Source organism: Rhinolophus ferrumequinum, chromosome 6 (genome assembly GCF_004115265.2).
Source record: "Rhinolophus ferrumequinum isolate MPI-CBG mRhiFer1 chromosome 6, mRhiFer1_v1.p, whole genome shotgun sequence".
Classification (NCBI taxonomy): Eukaryota; Metazoa; Chordata; class Mammalia; order Chiroptera; family Rhinolophidae; genus Rhinolophus; species Rhinolophus ferrumequinum.
In genome coordinates this window covers 91351519-91371318 of record NC_046289.1, presented here as the reverse complement: position 1 = coordinate 91371318, position 19800 = coordinate 91351519, and the positions used below count along the sequence as shown (strand labels likewise).

General features: G+C 39.6%; 1 pseudogene; it reads left to right on the top strand.

Annotated features, from left to right (window-relative positions):
* Nucleotides 1–4196: 4196 nt before the first annotated feature.
* The window catches only part of LOC117023217 (partner of Y14 and mago-like), a 33674-nt pseudogene continuing 18070 nt past the window's right edge, over nucleotides 4197–19800 (top strand).

Genomic DNA, 19800 nt, shown 5'->3' with positions numbered 1-19800 from the left:
GTCTGAAATAAACAGTAAGTACCATAGAGGTTTAGAGGTAGAAGAGACATATCATCTACCTTATTGAGGCTATAAGGACCCATCTTTCCTGCCCCATATAACACTCCCCAGTAGCAACGGCTCCAAAGGTCCTGGGGTGACGTAAGTCAGAGATAATTTGACTGGCAGAATCTGAGATTTTATTGGCAACACAGCATACTTAACACCATGGAGATCAAAGATATGGTCTTAGTGTGACATAGAGACAAGCCGTCGTGAAGATCTTCTAAGTCTCCACACTACAATAACTTTATAAGTTTTCCCAGTGCTCCTCCTTCTCAGTATAACACCTACATCCATATAGCACGGAGAAGAGAGGAGAAGCAAGAGAGGGAGTTTTGCCAGGAAAGAAAGCGTGGTGTCTTTTTCCTAAGAGGTTTCTAAACCTATCTGGCTCAGTGGCCTTATCTTATTCTTTGATCTTGCACATAGGCACAGACAAGACCCCTTGATCCCACGAGACAAGCCTCACAAATCTTCAATGTATAAATAACGAAGGAAATCAGTCTTCACCATTCCACCTTAGATTTGTTTTCACATAAAGTAACTGATCATAAGAAAATGACCCTCCAGATCTCAGATAACTCATTTTCAATTAGTAAAGTGTTCTTCAACTGTACTTTGCAACTGTTCAGTGGATCATGAAATCCATTTTTTAAAATTATGTTATATATTTGTATTCAGGTTTACATGTATTGATTGGGTCATGATGTAAAATTCTCTCTTACCACGGGCTACAAGCCAAAATGTTTGAAGAACACTGGTCTAATATATTAACAGGGAATGGCCTGAAAAAAGGAATCTACCATCTACCCTATTGACACCTAGCCATACAAAGCCTAATTTTCAGGAAACACAAGGACGAGATAGGTCACGTGATTTGCCAGACCTCCTTAAGATATCAGAATGGTGTCAGTTAGTAATATGATACTTCATTTATCATTGAAGGGTCTGGCGAGAACTCCAGACTTATATGTTCGGTTCACTCTCCCTGGCCATTTACTATGTCAAAGTTGTCATCTTTCCAGGTTTGTAAATAAAGGCATATGCCTACGGGTGCTGAAGAGTTCATATGTTTATTTACAAAATATGCAAATGTTCAAGTTATGTGTCTGTGTACAGAATATGTAAGTGAAAAATGGTTTTTCCTGTTAACATAGGCAATGCTGGATCTGTTCATAATAAACCTTGCTAAGGTGACTTTGTCTGATAGAACACGCAGCACAGGCAATGACCTCATAAGGTGTGAGGGCGATGCCCTAAAGAAACAAGCTGCAGGTTACGATAAGCTGCCCGTAAGCCCCGGATAAAGGCCTGCAGCCAGGTAGCCAACAGGACAGCTGACGAGGAGCACAGATCAATGCACATGTGGAAGGGCTCGCTCCCTCACTATTACCCTGCTGTTTCTTGCTTATGTACCCAAGAAAGCTCAGCCCCACGAGTGCCAAAACTGCCCTGAATATTAATTCAGGGATAGGCAGAACAGTTGCCTTCCTCACGATTACTGCTCGTAATCACCCTCTTTCACCCCTTTTTTTAGATGATAATGCATTATATGTTATATGCTATATATGCGAAACTGACAAATTCATAAGGTTGTTTGCTACACTTCCAGGCTGTGTGCATAGAGTTATTTAAACATCTTCAGAATAAAATCATTTTCTCATCCACACTAACTCTAAATCTGAAAGAAATGGAAAGGATCAGAGAAGCCTACAGAACTTCCCACAGAGCAGAATAAGTCAATTTCACTTTGGTCTCATATCTTTATCCCCAAATATCTGAAATACCTAGAACTGATAAAAACAGGAGAAAGAAACGCATGAGGGAGGAGAGAGTGGTGGAAGTACCGTGAAATGTCACTGTCGTAGCTCTTAGCAATTTTACAAAAGCACTTACATCACAACATTTCATCTAGACTACACTTTGGTGTTGTAGACAATATTACTCATCTTCATTCTGCACACAAGGAATGAGGCTCAGAAAGGTAAAAACAAAGCCAAGCCTCAAACACAGTCCATCTGACCCTTCCACCTACCACACTGCTCCTTTATTTCTTTTTCTACTCTTGTGAATTTGTTTTTATTGGGATATAGGAGATGGTTTGAAAAACGTCACTGTGGGTGGTTATACCTCACCAGGATACTGTCCATTCTAATCTTCCTGGGACAGCTTTTGGAGCTTTTTTCTTTGTCTTGGAGCTCCTGCTCTTGCTGCCAGCAGCCTCTTCAGGTCCACTGCTGAGCGACTCCTCCATGGAAGAGAATTTCCTCTTTTTCTTGGGGATACCCGTTTCTTGCCTCTTCGGGTCACTGAATGGTTCCCCTATGGGGAAGGATTTCTTTCTCCTGGGAAAACTTCCACTACCAGCTGTCTCTTCAGGATCACTACTAACCTGATCCTCCTTGGGAAAAGATTTCTTCTTCTTGGGTTTGGATGAAGATACAGGTGGTCTTCCATTCCATTCTCCTGAGGGGCCTCCTGGAGCTTTTGCTTTTTCTTCTATTGGGTCTTTCACTTGTCTCCTCACACTCTTCTCATGTACGACTGCTGTTTTCTGATGACGGGGAAACAGCTGTATAGGGAAGATGTTGAAGAAAATTTGCCTTCATTGGTTGATGTGAGATTCCGTGTATTAGCTTTTATTTGTTCTTGTATGTGAGGTGATTTCTGTGCTGTGATCAGGGGTTGAGTAAATTCCCCCTTTGGTCTCATCCTCCCGAGCAGGGGAGTATATGATGTTTTCTGTTCTGTCTGTGCTGTGAGGTGATGGTTAGCTTAGGGTTAAAGAAATTCTTGATCAGGGGTTGAGAGAACTCCCTCTTTGTTCTGTCTGTTTCGCTCACATGAGCAGATGAAGTGAAGAAGTAAGTAGCTAAGTTATATCAGGACGACGTGACAGGCACGTTGCCAGGCTTTGGAAGACCTTGGGCTGATGTTCCCAAGCAGGAACAGTAGATACTGCTTGTCTGGATGAACTAGCCCTTCAGCCAGATAAGTAATATATTTTCTTTTGTTTTTTCTCATTGACTGCCTGACCCTCCCGGAACTGGCTATTCCTTGAGAGGGGAGCAGGAACACAAAAACTTGGCTCTGGGGTGCATCTAAAGAACTATATAAGACAGACCTCAGGTGGATTGATATTGATTGATGGCTGTTTCAAGAGATTGCTATTCAGAAGATCTGCTGTTTCAGGACTGCTTCTCAGGATTGGATTGTTTCAGAGTAAGAGATCAGAATTTGCCTCAATGGACAGTAGAAACTTCTTTTGTTGGTGAATTGTCATCATTCTAGCATCTTTGGGAACCTACATGCAGCTTGCAGTATCAGAAGTCTTCCTAACTTCCAACAACAACAACACCAACACCACCACCAACAGCAGCATTCTTGGGAACTAGCAAGCAGCTAGTTTTCAGCTAGATAGTGTGGGAGATGCCTGAGTTTCTCTCAGCTATAGACCTGGCAAGGTTTTGATTTATGACTTTTCCAGTGCTGTTTCCCGCCTTCCCTCCACCCCCCACCCCAACCGCCCCGGGTTGCTGAGCTTTTGGCATCTACTGTGATAGTTACTATCCTATAAAGCTTATTACTGCTTTTGGATACTCCTTACTGATGTTATTTGTGTATTCAGCCAAGTGATTTTTGATCAATAGTAAACATGTGTTGGGATCTCTTAAACTTATATGTATGTGTACTCCTTTGACATGACATTGTTATTAATGCATATAGTTTAGGCTTAACCACCTTTACTTTCTGTCATTAGCACATTCTACTAATTGCCTTTTGCTATTGCATATTGCTAAATAAATTGATGAGATATTGCTAAATAATCAATTAGCTCCTCTCTGGTGTCCTCCTCCTCCTTCTTTCCCCGCTCGTCATCACAAGCTGCAGCCAGCTTTTCTTTTTCCTTCTTCAGCAAGCATTTCTTCTCTTGTTTCTCCAGCTTCCTGGTAATCTCAGCAGCCGTTTCCCCAGCCTGCACCGTTGCCTCCTTCATGACCTCCAGGTTCTTTCATGGAATCTCTCTGGGCTCATGGAAGGAGAGCTGCTCCTCCACTTGTTCACTAAGCTTCTCCCCAAATATACTTGTGGACGCCTCAGAGAAGAAATCAATTTGTGTACCAATACTGCATTTGTTTGCCAGGTATCAGGAAATGCGGCCTTTCTTCTTGGCAGCTGCTCAGCCAGTGAAGGTGGAGTGGAAACTGAGTCCATACTTGGGCGTGTTGCCCCTTGTCTTCAGGGCTCTGAGCAGGGTCTTTCCAGGCCCAAGGATCTGCACTATGGATGCTGGATACTTACTTGGCCAGGTTGGTGAAGCGGCCAGCATGCACTCTACTCCTCTACTGACTAGAGATGCCTGGTTGGGACTTGTTCGAACAGGATGTGTTGAAATCATTGAAAAAAAAAAAAAGCGTAGGGTGGTATATCATCTCAATCCTTTTTTATCTTACCTGCAATTCTACACAGTGTTGCAGAGACCTCATTAACATCTGCTTTAGTCTCAGGTATCTGCTACTACTAATTATTGTGCTCCAGAGCCATCCAAAGAAGTAGTGAGAACTATCTAGAACAGAGCAGATACGCTACTTGCCCCCATTCCCTCAGAAAAAGACTAATTTCTATATCTGAACCAAACAACTAACTAGATATGATATTCAAAATTCAAGGTCAAAATCAGGAAATTGTGTCATGTTTATTGTATCTGTAAAATATAAGTACAGGACAGCCAAACAGCCAAAGTTAGGGAGCTCCAAGGATGTTTCCTCCACTGACGTGGGTGTGTCACCAGGAAAATCTGTGCAGATGTTAAAAGGTACGGTTTCCCCAGCATCTCAATCTTACCCAATCTCTTATGTCCAAGAAAATTATGGAAAATATGTTAAACTATGGAAAAAAGATCACTTTCATGGATACAGCACTTTATTTTTAAAAACTATTGAACATCTCTAATGTGCGTGCAAGGCTGTGCCTGCCACAACCACCACAAACGCAGTGATAGGGGAGAACTTCAGAAGCCCTGCCGGCCCGGCTCCTGGCAAATGGACAATCATTGTTCTTTGATATCTTGTCTTGATGCTCCCCATTTCTCCTTCTCTCTTGCTTCCTTCCCCATAAAAACAGGCTACAAATCTAACTCAAAATTAAAGTTCTTAATTGAGACCATTTATAATGACATAAGTGTCACAGAAAGAACAACTCTGCATTTCCCCTTGCCCTGACATCCTGAAAGGGTTTTTAAATTATGTTCAGTTATCTCATTTGTGGGGGAGGGGGCGTGTTCTGTTTGTTTGTTTCTTTGGGGTTTTTTGCTTTGAATTTTTGTTTGGTTTTGCTGTTGTTATTGTTTAGGGTTTTTTACAGTTAGAATTCTATATAATTGAGTTTAATAATGGAAAAAATTTCCAAAAATGACATGAGATTACATACAATACACACACACACACACACACACACACACACTCTACATAATCCAAATCTAAATTCCGAATAATCAGTATCCAAAGGAAAAATATAAAAGAGACATCAGAGAGTAAAATGGACTTGTCACTGCAATTAACAAAGGCTTTATCTTTTCTTTTTTACCATATTGATGTTTATCATATTAATGATTATTCATCCTGCAACACTAGTCTTTAGTAGATAGAAGTGCTACTATTGTTTGAAAGCAGTTTGTATTGTGTATTCCAAACAAACCTTCTATTTTAATCATTGAAAATGAATTAGGAATATAATACTTAAAGGCTTCCAGTGGTAAACTTTTTGTCAAGTAAATATTTATAGCAATGCATAAAATTGAAATTTCATAGACTGGATTTCATGTTGGCTGTGAGCATAACTGACATGGGTTACTCTGAGGTTCCATATTCACAACCAAGAGCTACACTGCAAATAGGGTTGACAATATTTCATGTCAATATTTCATGTTAAAATAGCTGAAAACACCCCATAACTGTCTTGATCTATCTCATTATTGCTCATTTCCAGTGGCCCAGTAATGCGTTACAGATGCAACAAGGCCTTCAAAAATGAGAGTATCTGGTTCTTATAGCTGGTATTCCTCACAAGAAAACAGAAACTGATAACCTAAGTTGGTGCGAAAAGGCACAACCTAGTAGTCTGAAATACCACTCTTTCTTTCTGACCTCAATCTATCATACAATAAAGTTATGTTACCATAAGTGAACCGAGACTGAGATTTATGCATACAGAAAACTGCTTAGCATTTCTAGAACAGAACATGCCACAATAATGTGCATGAAATCTTCTGTGACTTAGAAGGCACATCTTAGAGAGTCTTTCTCATCAGGTTTAGGTAAAGTAAGGTTGTAACCTAACTACACCTTATTAACTGAAAGTCTCAAAAAAAAAAAAACACACATAACAATTAAAAAAAAACAGCCATTTGTTTTGTTTCCTGGTTTTTTTAGGAGAGGTAATGAGAGACAATATAAAGGGAATTGGCTATCAATCTCTCCCTTGGGGAATGTCCTAAGTGCTCTAGAGAGAGGCTGATTTTTATGCTTTAAATTCTGTTTTCTCAGTGGCTTAGGGAAAAGTAGAGAGAGAAACTATAAATCAGAATAAGAGGAAGCATTTCAGGAGAAGATAGGAAAATTCAGAATGCTTCAAAATGTTTCCTACATTTCTAGGTCAAGGTCAGATTAATACAAAGTCATCTTAAATTAGAAAGGGAAGAGAGCTAGTGCTGGAGAAAAGATAGAAACGGAGGCCCTAATGACAAAGGAGAATACTGTTCCAACTGGCCAGCTCTTCTCAAGGCTGTGGCACACACAAAATTCTCTGGGCCAGCGATGAAGCAACAGCCCAGAGCCCCACCTGCAGGAGGAGTCAAAGCCCTGACTCGTGCCTGATCTTGCCTCAGTGCTACAGCCATTTGTCTCCCAATCTGAACTGAGCTGATATGTTTTACTGAGTAGTGGTACCACTTCCTCAAATGAGGAAAATCTGGCATTTGTTGCCTTCATCACAGACACTACAAAAATGACAGTTATCTGCTTTTCTCTCTGCTCTGCAGGCATGGCATACATTACAATAATTTCATAATAGCCTTTCAACCTCTTGCTTTCAGTAAGACATAATCGTAAATTTAACAAACAGTTCTAATCAAATAGATTAGGCTCTCAAACTTTTTGTTCAAATAAGGAATCCGGCAGGTTTTAATTTTTCCCTCTTGCATATGAGAGGTGACAGAAGTACCAGTAATTCCTTTCTGACTTAACCTTTTTAAGCTATTCAACTTTCAAATATTTTTACCTTTCAGGAAACAGAAACGTTGGTTTACATATTCTTTTCAGAACAACAAATTATTATGTGAGATGAGCAACAGAATTGCAGGTGTTTTTAGAGGCAGGTGTTTTTAGAGGTTACTTTCCTAAAACATAGTAACAATGCATGAAATCCAGGCATCATACAAGACTCCTTTGTTAGACATAAAATTTGTAAGGATGGTCCTATGACAAAAATGAAATTGTACGTTTCTGCAGGTATAGAGTTAGAGGGGATATTTTATCCTTCTTAATTTGCTGAGATCCTCATCAGTAGTTAAAAGTCCCTAGACTTTTATTACTAGTACCAGAATTTAATTAATTAGTATCAAGAGAAAAACAAAGACTAGACTGAGAAGCTCAAAACTTATAAAATGTTAAAGGGAAAAGGCCAAATATGATTATTAATCAGTGAAAATTTTTTTAAAAAGTGAAAATTGGGGCATTGTAATGTTTTGCATCCTCATTTGACAATGCAGTAACATTACAGTTAGAAAAATAATAATAATGTATTTTGTCATGTATAATACACACTTTTTTACCCAAATTTGTGAGGGAAAAATAAGAATTAGTACATGGGTAGTACTAATTCCATTTCCCTGAAAGTTTGGGGCAAAAACATGGGTGCCCATTATACATGGGAGCACATTATACAAAAAATATAATAATTGCTCATATAAAGGGGTCTCCATTACATGGGAGAATTATGATATCTGCATGGATATCTAAAGCTTCAAAAGTCTGACTTAACCACGAAATTTGAACTTAACACATTAATTCAAGACATTTCTTTCATAAAAAATGTTGGTAAAAATATATAATTCCTTCATCTAAAATATAAATAAAATTTTAATTCCTTAAAAGGATTCTGCATTATATAAAAGGAATTTAAGAATTAGTACACAATTCTGATAATCAAGACCCTTTCTAGACACATAAAATAGTCAATTAACTGTCTTGCAGAATTTGTAATTGTGACATTGAAATGCTAAGAAGTGGCATTAACATCTATTTTTCCTTAGAAGTTAATATTTTCCAGGAGTGCACATAGTGTCAGTTCTATAATAGCACTTTGGGTCAGTATTTAAGGTTCTGGTTTCATTTCTCAATCCATATTAAAAGGTAGTGTTTTTCTGGCTAAGCTACCTTTTATAACAAATGAAGCATAGTCTCAAAGCAAGGAAACATATTTCTCAATATAAAAGAGGACTATTTTTTAATATACTAAGACAACTTCTTACACAAGTTCAAAATCAATAAGATGTTCCAACATCCCAATGCTGTGTTTAAGGAATTATTACTATAATGTACTTTCTGGCATTTCTTTCCTATACAAAAAGAAAGCAACAGATTATCCACCTCATTTCCAGAGAACAACCAGCTTTATATAAAAGTGTAGAGAGCGCAGCACTGAGGTATCCTGAAACAGGATGTTGTTGACATAACCAAAAACTTAAATGAAAAGAGGTGACACCAAATAATGGTGAAGAGCCTGGACTGTGAAGTAAGACAGAGCTTATTTAAACATTGTCACCACCAACTTACTAGCTCTATGACTTTGGGCAAGTTTAGTTAACCCCTTTAAGCTTCAGTTTCTTCATCTGTAAAATGGGAATAATGATAATAACCTATATCATAAGGCTTCTGTGAGAATTTTGAGATAATGCAGGTGTAACATTGAACCCAGTGGCCTGGTCCCTAGGAAGTGATCAGCAGATGTTTTCTTTTTATTACATTAAAACTCTGATCCAGGGCGGCCAGAAGGCTCAGTTGGTTAGAGAGTAAGCTCTCAACAAGGTTGCCAGTCCGATTCCCACATGGGATGGTGGGCTGTGCCCCCTGCAACTAAAGATTGAAAACACCAACTGGACTTGGAGCTGAGCTGCACCCTCCACAACTAGACTGAAGGACAACAACTTGGAGATGATGGGCCCCAGAGAAACACACTGTAGGAAATTCTTTGTTCAATTATATATATATGTATGCATATGTATATATATATATGTATGTATGTGTGTGTATATATATATGTATGTATGTATATGCGTATATATATATATACGCATATACATACATACATACATACATATATATACACATATATATACGCATATACATACATATATATATATGTATATATATATGTAAAAGAAATGGGTATTTTCTTTTAAAAAAAATCTCTGATCAGTCATCTGGGCATTTCTAAACTCACTGTAATTCCAGAATAATAAACAGATTTGAACTTGTCTATACCTCCAATCAACTGGCAGCAGCTGAGCGGAGCATTGTGTTAAGAATAACCAATGGAAGAAGAGATGTCAGAAACATGGGACTATGAAGGGTCCCCCTTGATCTCTTCCCTTGAAGTAATAACAACTTGAACAGCTACAATTCAACAAAGAATTCCCTATGCAACACACAAACATGTCTGAGAGATCTGTGCATCAAAACATCTGAAGGTGGGCAAATTGGGGCAAATGGGGAAGGAGGGAAGGGAGAAGAGCAGAGCTGGGGGCTGTGGACACAGCCCAGAGCTCACTATGTTTCCAGGAGAGGGAAGGACTGAGACTGCAGGTGCACTCTCTGTGGCCCCCAGCAATCTCACCTGAGTGATCAGCATATAATACACTTGAACCCAGTGATCAGGGCAGAGATGTCAGGACAAAGACTGAAAACAGAAGTACAAAAACTGGTCTAACCGCCCCCATGGCCAAGCAAAAAACAAAGCCATGGAGCCTGACCGCTTCCCCCCACTCTCCCAGTGTTAGCACTGGATCCTAGAAAAACTAGGAAAAAAGTGGCACTGTCGGATTAAAGAACAGAATATCTACAGCCCTGAGAACTGGACAGACAGTTCCTGAGCAGCAGACACACACTGTAGCTAATCCCAGTGACAAGGGAGGAGATATATGGGTGAGGCAGGTAACATCTGGCAGCCTCCATTACTCAGAGGAGAACAAAGACACAAACACACCAGCAGCCCTGTTCCAGCCCACCATATCCCCACCTTTTGCAGCTGATTCCAGAGGGGAAAACCAGGGCTGCTGAGGTGCATATCTCTGCATCTGCCTGCAGGGGTAGCCCTGGGGTTTCAGGGGCTCACAACCCCGTTGCTCACTACATCCTCCCATGGGGGTGGTGCACTGAGACCCAGGTGACCTGGTCATAGAGGAGATGTCCATCTCCCCAGGAAATCTTCCATCATGAGAAGCTGGGACAGGGCAAGAGAAAATAAAGTGCTCTAGCACTACCTAGTGGAAAATAAAAGAAAGACCTCTTCATATCAACTTGCTGCAGAATACATTCCCATAGATGCCCAGGAAGGAAAATAACCCATCAATTACCATCAATAACCAAAATAACAAAGCAGCTCAGAAAGAAAATGAAAAATCTCCACAAAATAAACTTGAAGATATGGAAACATGTGACTTAAATGATAGAGAATTTAAGATTTAAGTTCTGAAAAAACTCAATGAGATGCAAGAAAACTCAGAAAGGCAATTTAACAAATTCAGAAATAAAATCAATGAACAAAATGAATCTCAAAGAGGTTGAAATTTTAAAACAGAACCAGAAATCTGAGAAATTCTGAGATGAAAAACTCAATAAAAGAAATGAAGAATGAAATAGCAAGCTTAAAAAATAGAGCTGACCAACCAGATGGGGGAAAGAATTAGTGATATTGAAGACAGAAATCTGGAAATGGCATAGATGGAAGAAGAGAGAGATTTGAGAGTTAAGAAAAAATGAAAAAGCTGTAGGAGAACTATCTGATTTCCATCATAAAGAGTGATTTAAGAAGAATGGGCATACCAGAAGGAAAAGAGAGGGAGAAGGGCACAGAGAGCCTATTCAAACAAACAGTCAATGAGATCTTCTCAAACCTATGGAAAGAACTGGAACCTCACATGCAAGAAGAAAACAGAATACCTAATTATCTCAATCCTAAAAGGCCTTCTCCAAGGCATATTACATTGAAACTGTCAAAAATTAATCACAAATAAAGAATTCTCAAAAAAAAAAAAAAAAAAAAAGAATTCTCAAGGCAGCCAGGGAAAAGAAGATGGAAACCTACAAAGGAAAGCCCATTAGATTATCGAGAGAATTTTCAGCCGGGGGTGGCTGGATGGCTCAGTTGGTTAGAGTGTGAACTCTTAACAACAAGGTTGTTGGTTGGATTCCCACATGGGCTGGTGAACTGCACCCTCCACAACTAGATTGAAAACAATGGCTTGAGCTTGGAGCTGAGCTGCCGGTAGGTGACTGGTAGTTTCAGTGGTTACAGCATGGTGCTTATAACACGAAGGTCTCTGATTTGAGTCCCACATGGGTCAGTCAGCTGTGCCCTCCACAACTAGATTGAAAAACAATGACTTGACTTGGAGCTGACCAGCGCCCCCCTACAACTAAGTTGAAAAACAATGGCTTAACATCCTGGAAAAACACACTGTTCCCCAATATTCTCCAAGAACAAAAACAAAAAAGAATTTTCAGCCAAAACTCTACAATCCAAGAGAGAGTGGAATCAAATATTGAAACAACTGAAAGAGAGAAATTGTCAGTCAAGCATAATATAGTCAGCAAAGTTATCCTTTAGACATGAAGAAGGAATAGAGACCTTTCCAGATACGCAGAAGCTAAGGGAATTTTCCACCACAAAGTGTACATTACAGGCAATAGTGAAGGCTATTCTATCTGAAATAGGCTATTCTATCTGAAACCAAAAGACAAAAAGCTTCAAAATGATGAGCAAGGTTACGAACAGATAGAGAGAAGCAGGAAATGGCAACCCCTACATAGAATAGTGCATTAAACACTTAAACATAACATACAGGGTAAAGGAAATAAAAACATAAAAAAAGAGAACAATTTACTACTGAAATAGAAAAAACTCACAGCATAATTAGGGATAATTTGTGATAACAGAAACAACATAAAGGTCTGAATTTGCAAAGGGGAATGGAGATAAGAAGGATGCTGAAGAAAAAGGATTACTGTATATATGAAACTTTCTTTTGCATAAACTTAGTGGTAACCTCTCAAATATAATCCAGAACTGAGACACATAACATAAAAAAAAAGAAGAAACAGAGTAGAAAATTCATAGAATACCATCAAACTAAAATAATACACAGAAACACAAAGGCAAAGAAACAATGGAGATACCAAATTACCAGAAAACAAAAGATAAAATGATTCTAGGAAATCTTCATATATCAATAATCACCCTAAATGTAAATAGACTGAACTCACCAAGAAAAAGGCAGAGTAGCAGATTGGGAAAAACAAAACAAAAACAAAAATGCATGTACTGCCTACAAGAGACACATCTCAGCTTCAAGGACAACTATAAACTCAAAGTGAAAGGGTAGAAAACGATACTCCAAGCAAATGGCATCTAGAGAAAATCAGGAGTATTCATACTTATATCTAATGAAACAAACTTCAGGACATGAAAGGTAAGAGAAAAGATGGATATTTTATAATGATAAAGGGGACAATACATCAACAAAATATGACAATTAATATATATGCACCCAAACGGGAGTACCAAAATATATAAAGCAACTACAAACAGAACTAAGGGAGAAACTCACAAAAACACAATTATAGTAGGGGACCTAAATACCCCATTGACAGCTATGAAAAGATCATCCAAACAGAAATTCAATATGGAAATATCAGCCTTAAATGACACATTGGACCAAATGGATATAATTGACATTTATAGAGCCTTTCATCCCAGAACAACAGACTATACGCTCTTTTTAGTGCACATGGAACATTCTCAATGATAGACCATATACTGGGACACAAAACTAATGGCAGCAAATGCAAGAAGATTGAAAACATACCGAGCATATTCTCTGATCACAAGGCTTTGAAATTGGAGATCAACTGCAAAAAGAAAATGGGAAAAACCATAAACACATGGAGATTAAACAACATGCTATTAAAGAATGACTGGGGTAAAGAGAAAATAAAAGGAGAGGTCAAAAGATATATAGAAACAAATGAGAATGAAGCTATATCATATCAAAATTACTGGGAGGCAATACTTCCTCACTCATTTTATAATGCCCAAATTACCATGATACCAAAACCTGGTAAGGATAACACAAAAAAACTACAGACCAATATCTCTAATAAATATAGATGCAAAAATCCTAAACAAAATAACTAGCAAATCAAATACAACAATACATTAAAAAGAGTATACATCAGGATCAAGTGGGGTTCATTCCAGGGGCACAAGGATTGTTCAACATTCACAAATTGATCAATGTAATATACCACATAAACAAAACAAAGAATACAAATCTTATGATTATATCAATAGATGTAGAAAAATCATTTAACAAGATGTAACATCCATTTATGATTAAAACATTCAATAAAATGCCCATAGATGGAATTTACCTCAACATAATAAAGACCATATATGACAAACCCTCAGCTAATATAACTAATGGTTAAAAACTGAAAGCTTTTCATCTATGATTAGCAACAAGATAGGGAAGCCATCTTCTCACCACTGTTATTCAACATAGTATCAGAAGTCCTGGCCAGAGCAATCAGGCAAGAGACAGAAATAAAAGGCATCCGAATTAGGAATGAAGAAGTAAAAATATCACTAATTGCAGATGACAAGATTCTTTATATAGAAAACCCTAAAGACACCACCAAAAACTATTAGAAAAAATAAACAAATACAGTAAAGTCGCAGGATACAAAAATCAATGTACAAAACTCCATTGCTTTCCTATATACTAACAATGAAATTTCAGAAAAAGAAATGAAAAAGAAATTTCAGAAAAAGAAATGAAAAAAAGCAATTGCAACAAAAAGAATAAAATACCTAGGAATAAACTTAACAGAGAATGTGAAGTACTTATACACTGAAAACTATAAGACATTATTAAAAGAAATTGAAGAAGACACAAAGAAATGGAAAGATATTTCATGTTCATGAATTAGATGAATCAACATAGTTATAACAGACATTACCCAAAGCCATATGCAGATTTAATGCAATCCCCATCAAAATCCCAATGGCATTTTTTAAAGAAATAAAACAAAAAATCATCAGATTTGTATGGAACCACAGAAGACCCTGAAGGCAAAACAATCCTGAGAAAAAAGATCAAGGCTGGAGGTATTGCACTCCCGGACTTCATTTTTTACTAGAAAGTGACAATAATCAAAACAGCATGATATTAGCAGAAAAATAGAAACACAGACCAAAGGAATATAATTGAGAACCCAGAAATAAACCCACATATACATGGGCAGATCATTTTTGACAGAGGAGTCAAAAACGTACAATAGATAAAGGAAAGTTTCTTCAATAGTTGGTGCTGGGAAAATTGGAAAGCCATGTGCAAAAGGATGAAACTAGACTGCTGTCACCAAAATTAACACAAAATGGATCAAAGACCTATACAAAAGACTTGAAACAATAAATTGCATAGAAGAAAGCATAGGTACTAATGAATTGTGAATTTGACCTCAAAGGCAAGGGAAGTAAAAGGAAAAATAAATGAATGGGACTATATCAAACTAAAAAGCTTCGCACAGCAAAAGAAATCATCAACAAAACAAAGAGGCAACCAACTAAATGGAAGAAGATATTTGCAAACAACACCTCTGATAAGGGGCTAATATCCAAAATATATAAAGAACTCATACAACTCAACAACAAAAAGCAAACGATTCAATTAAAAAAATGGGCAGAGGACCTGAATAGACACTTCTCTCAAGAAGACATACAAACAGCCAACAGATATATGAAAAATGTCTAACTTCAATAGCTATTAGGAAAATGCAAACCAAAACCACAATGAGATACCACCTCACACCGTTAGAATGGCTATTATCAAAAAACAAGTAATAACAAGTGTTGGAGAGGCTATGGAGAAAAAGGAACCCTCATACACTGCTGGTGGGAAAGTAAATTGGTATAGCCACTATGGAAAATAGTATGGAGTTTCCTCAAAAAATTAAGAAGAGAATTACCATACGACTCAGCAATCCCTCTTCTAGGTATCTACCCAAAATATATGAAACTATTTATCCATAAAGATATATGTACCCCTATGTTCATTGCAGCAGTATTCACAGTGGCCAAGACATGGAAACTATAGTGCCTTTCGATAAATGATTGGATAAAGAAGATGTGGTACATATATACAATGGAATATTATTCGGCTATAAGAAAAAATGAAATACTGCCATTTGCGACAACTTGGAAGGATCTTGAGATTACCATGACAAGCAAAATAAGTCAGACAGAAAAAGTCGAGAGCCATATGACTCCACTCATATGTGGGACATAAAATTGAAAGCAACAGAAGAATGGGATAGGAATGGCGGCAGCAGGGCGCACTTTCTGAGTTCTCCTCTGGATCTTATTGCAAACGAGACCTATAACCCATCAAAGAACTTTTCGCTCATCACACAGAATAGCAGGGAGATTCGTGGATTACTTGAAGCTAAGGAGTACTTGAAGGTGCGCTAATGGGGCAAGCAGGGGAAGGAAAAAGAGGAGCGGAGTGAAAACGCCTGGCCGGCAGCGGCGGGAGATCCCAGCCCGCAACGGAGCCTCAGCTGGCGGGAGCGAAAACCGAAAATCGCGGTTGAACCCGCTGTGCCGGGTACGCACGGGATCCCATGGCGGAGCGGAGAGTGCAGAGACCAGGAGGTGGGCTCTTTCCCTGCATCCCACGGCTGATTTCTCCCGCCGGGAAACCGGCCAGTGCGCCCTACGGCGAACAAGGAGCACAGACTCCATACCTGGGCCCCTCCCCCGCCCCGCTCTTCCAGGCGCACACGGGATCCCAGGGCGGAGCGGAGAGCGCAGAGACTGGGGTGTGGGCTCTTTCCCTGCGTCCCACGGCTGATTTCTCCCGCCGGGAGGGCAGCTAGAGGGCCCTAGCGCACACAAAGAACACAGTCTCCATACCTGGGCCCCTCCCCCGCCCCGCTCTTCCAATCCTACCCCCACCCTTCCAGAGACTTAAACCGGCCCCTGAACTGAGGAGTGGCGTCAGATTACAGAGGAGCCGTAGTGCTCAGGCTCTGGGAAGCCTGACGGGCAGCCCTGACCCAGGGAGTCTGGGAAGTGTGTGTGATTTTGGCTGCGCTAGGAGAGAAGAGACTCCTCCACCCCCAGCCACCACCTTTTCTGGCCTGCGGGAAGAGGGCGACGCGCGGCTGGGCTGGGAGAGTAAAGACCCCTCCATCCCCAGCCCACACCCTTCCTGGCCTGCCTAGGGCGGGGCGGGTGCAGCTGCAGAGACACACCCGGAGATCAGCAGTGAGGCAGGCGCAGCTCTGGGCTTTCAGCAGATCAGAAATCTCCCGCCTGCACCCATACATGCACACACTGAAGAAGTGCCCTAGGACTCAGGAGTTCTGGACAAGGGGCTGGTGGTGCTACTCTCAGTGTGCGTAAGTGTAGACAAGGGCAGAAACTGCACTGACTTTGTAAAAACTATCATCCAGACCCCTCAGGCCCATGCATTTAAGTCTGCAGTCCCAAAGTCACTCTGGGCACCAGGTGACCGGCTCTGCCTGCGCAATAAGCAGGGGGCTCTTTGGTACAGCAGAGGACAACCTGGACATTGCTTGGTGGGCTCAGGCCGAGACGGTCGCTGCTTTTTGTTTTGCTTTGCTTTGTTTTGTCTTGCTTTGTCTTTATATCTTTGATATCTTTGCCTGTGTCGAGCGGGGGTTATTGGCTGTTTTGCATGTGAATGTACTTGATTTTTTTCTTTTTTTTTTGCTGTTGTCCTTGCTGTTGTGCTTGGTGATTTGCTTTGTTCTGAGGCTGCCCTGCCGGGGCCCAGCTTGAGAGACACGGGACTCAGCATATCCAGGGGCCAACTCCAGACCAAGCCGGAGTGCTGCTGGGTTTGGCCTGCAGGTCACACGCCCAGAGGGGGTTCTCTGCAGGCACTGGAGCCCATAGAGGCCAAACCACATTAGGGTGGTCAACCCTCACGCAGCAGAGCGCCCGGCGGGGGGCAGTCAAGTCTCACAATGGGTCAGCCCAGGAGTTAACCCCACCTACTTACAAGCAAAAAGCAACTAAAGATCTTCTTGAACGGGGCAGTGTACACAACACAAGAGTCACCTTTAGAGCACACGCAGAGGAGGACGACATGGTGTGAGTCAAATATAAAGGACACATACTACATAAGATAACCTAGCAAGAACTAAGAACTCTAGGGGATCTACCTAATATATCAAAATAAACACAGTCAGCCAGAATGGGGAAACAAAGATACACATCCCAAATAAAAGAACAGAAGAAGCCTTCACAACTGGAACCAAATGAAGCAGACGTAACCAACCTCTCAGAGACAGAGTTCAGAACACTGGTGATAAGAATGTTTAAGGAGCTTAGAGAAGACATAAAGAAGGATGTAGAAATCATAACGAACGAACTTAGAGAAAACATAAAGAAGGATGTAGAAATCATAACGAACAACCAGTTAGAACTAAAGAACACAATTACCGAAATTAAGAACTCACTTGAAGGAATTACCAGCAGGCTAGATGAAGCAGAGGATCGAATCAGCGACTTAGAAGACAAGGTAGCAGAGATCACCCAAACGGAACAACAGAAAGAAAAAAGAATAAAAAACAATGAGGATGGCCTAAGAGACCTCTGGGATAACATCAAGCACAACAACATGCGCATCATAGGAATACCAGAAGGTGAAGAGAGTAAGCAAGGGATTGAGAACATATTTGAAGTAATAATGTCTGAAAACTTCCCCAACCTGATGAAGGAAACCAACATACAAGTCCAGGAAGTGCAGAGAGTTCCAACCAGGATTAACCCAAACAGGTCCACACCAAGACACATTATAGTTAAAATGGCAAAGCTTAAAGACAAAGAGAGAATCCTAAAAGCAGCAAGAGAAAGACGGAGGGTTACATACAAGAGAACTCCCATAAGACTATCAAATGATTTTTCTACAGAAACATTGAAGGCCAGGAGGGAGTGGCAGGAGACACTCAAAGTGATGGAAAACAAAGACCTACAACCTAGATTGCTTTATCCAGCAAGGCTATCATTTAAAGTTGATGGAGAGATAAAGAGCTTTCCAGAAAAAAATAAGCTAAAGGAATTTATTACCACCAAGCCAGCATTGCAAGAAATACTAAAAGGACTTCTGTAAATAGAAGAAAGATCAAAACAATCTAACTACAAATTTAAAAATGGCAATAACTATGTACCTATCAATAATCACTTTAAATGTAAATGGATTACATGCTCCAATCAAGAGACATAGGGTGGCTGACTGGATAAGAAAGCAAGACCCTTGTATATGCTGTATACAAGAGACTCACCTCAGAACAAAAGACACACACAGGCTGAAAGTGAAGGGTTGGAGTAAGATATTTCATGCAAATGGAAACGAGAAAAAAGCTGGAGTTGCAATACTTATATCTGACAAAATAGACTTTAAAATGAAGAACATACTAAAAGATAAAGATGGGCACTATATAATAATAAAGGGATCGATCCGACAAGAGGACATAACCCTAGTAAACATCTATGCACACAACATAGGAGCACCTAAATATATAAAACAGGTACTGACTGACATAAAGACAGAGATCAACAGTAACACTATCATAGTAGGGGACTTCAACACACCTCTGACAACAAGGGACAGGTCTTCCAGACAGAAAATCAATATGGAAACAACAGCCTTAAATGATACATTGGACCACTTGGATTTAATCGAAATTTTCAGAACATTTCACCCCAATTCTGCAAAATACACGTTTTTCTCAAGCGCACATGGAACATTTTCCAAGATAGAGCATATGTTAGGCCACAAAACAAGTCTTGATAAATTTAAGAAAATTGAAATCATACCAATTGTCTTCTCTGATCACAATGCTATGAAATTAGAAATGAACTACAGGAAAAAAACTGGAAGACACACCAATTCATGGAGGCTGAATAACTTATTACTAAATAATGAATGGGTCAAGCAGGAGATCAAGGAAGAAATCAAAAGATATCTCGAGACAAACGAAAATGAAAACACGACAACCCAAAATCTATGGGATGCTGCGAAAGAAGTCCTAAGAGGGAAATTCATAGCTTTGCAGGCCTACCTAAAGAAACAAGAAACATCACTAATCAACAGTTTATCTTCCCATTTAAGGGATTTGGAAAAAGAACAGCAAAATAAGCCCAAAGGGAGCACAAGGAAGGAGATAATAAAGATCAGAGCAGAAATAAATGAAATAGAAACCAGAAAAATAATACAAAAGATCAATGAATCCAAGAGTTGGTTCTCAGAGAAGATAAACAAAATCGACAAACCTTTAGCCAGACTCATTAAAAAAGAGAGAGAGAGGACCCAAATTAATAAAATCAGAAATGAAAGAGGAGAAGTGACAACGGACACTGCAGAAATACAAAAAGTTTTAAGAAGTTACT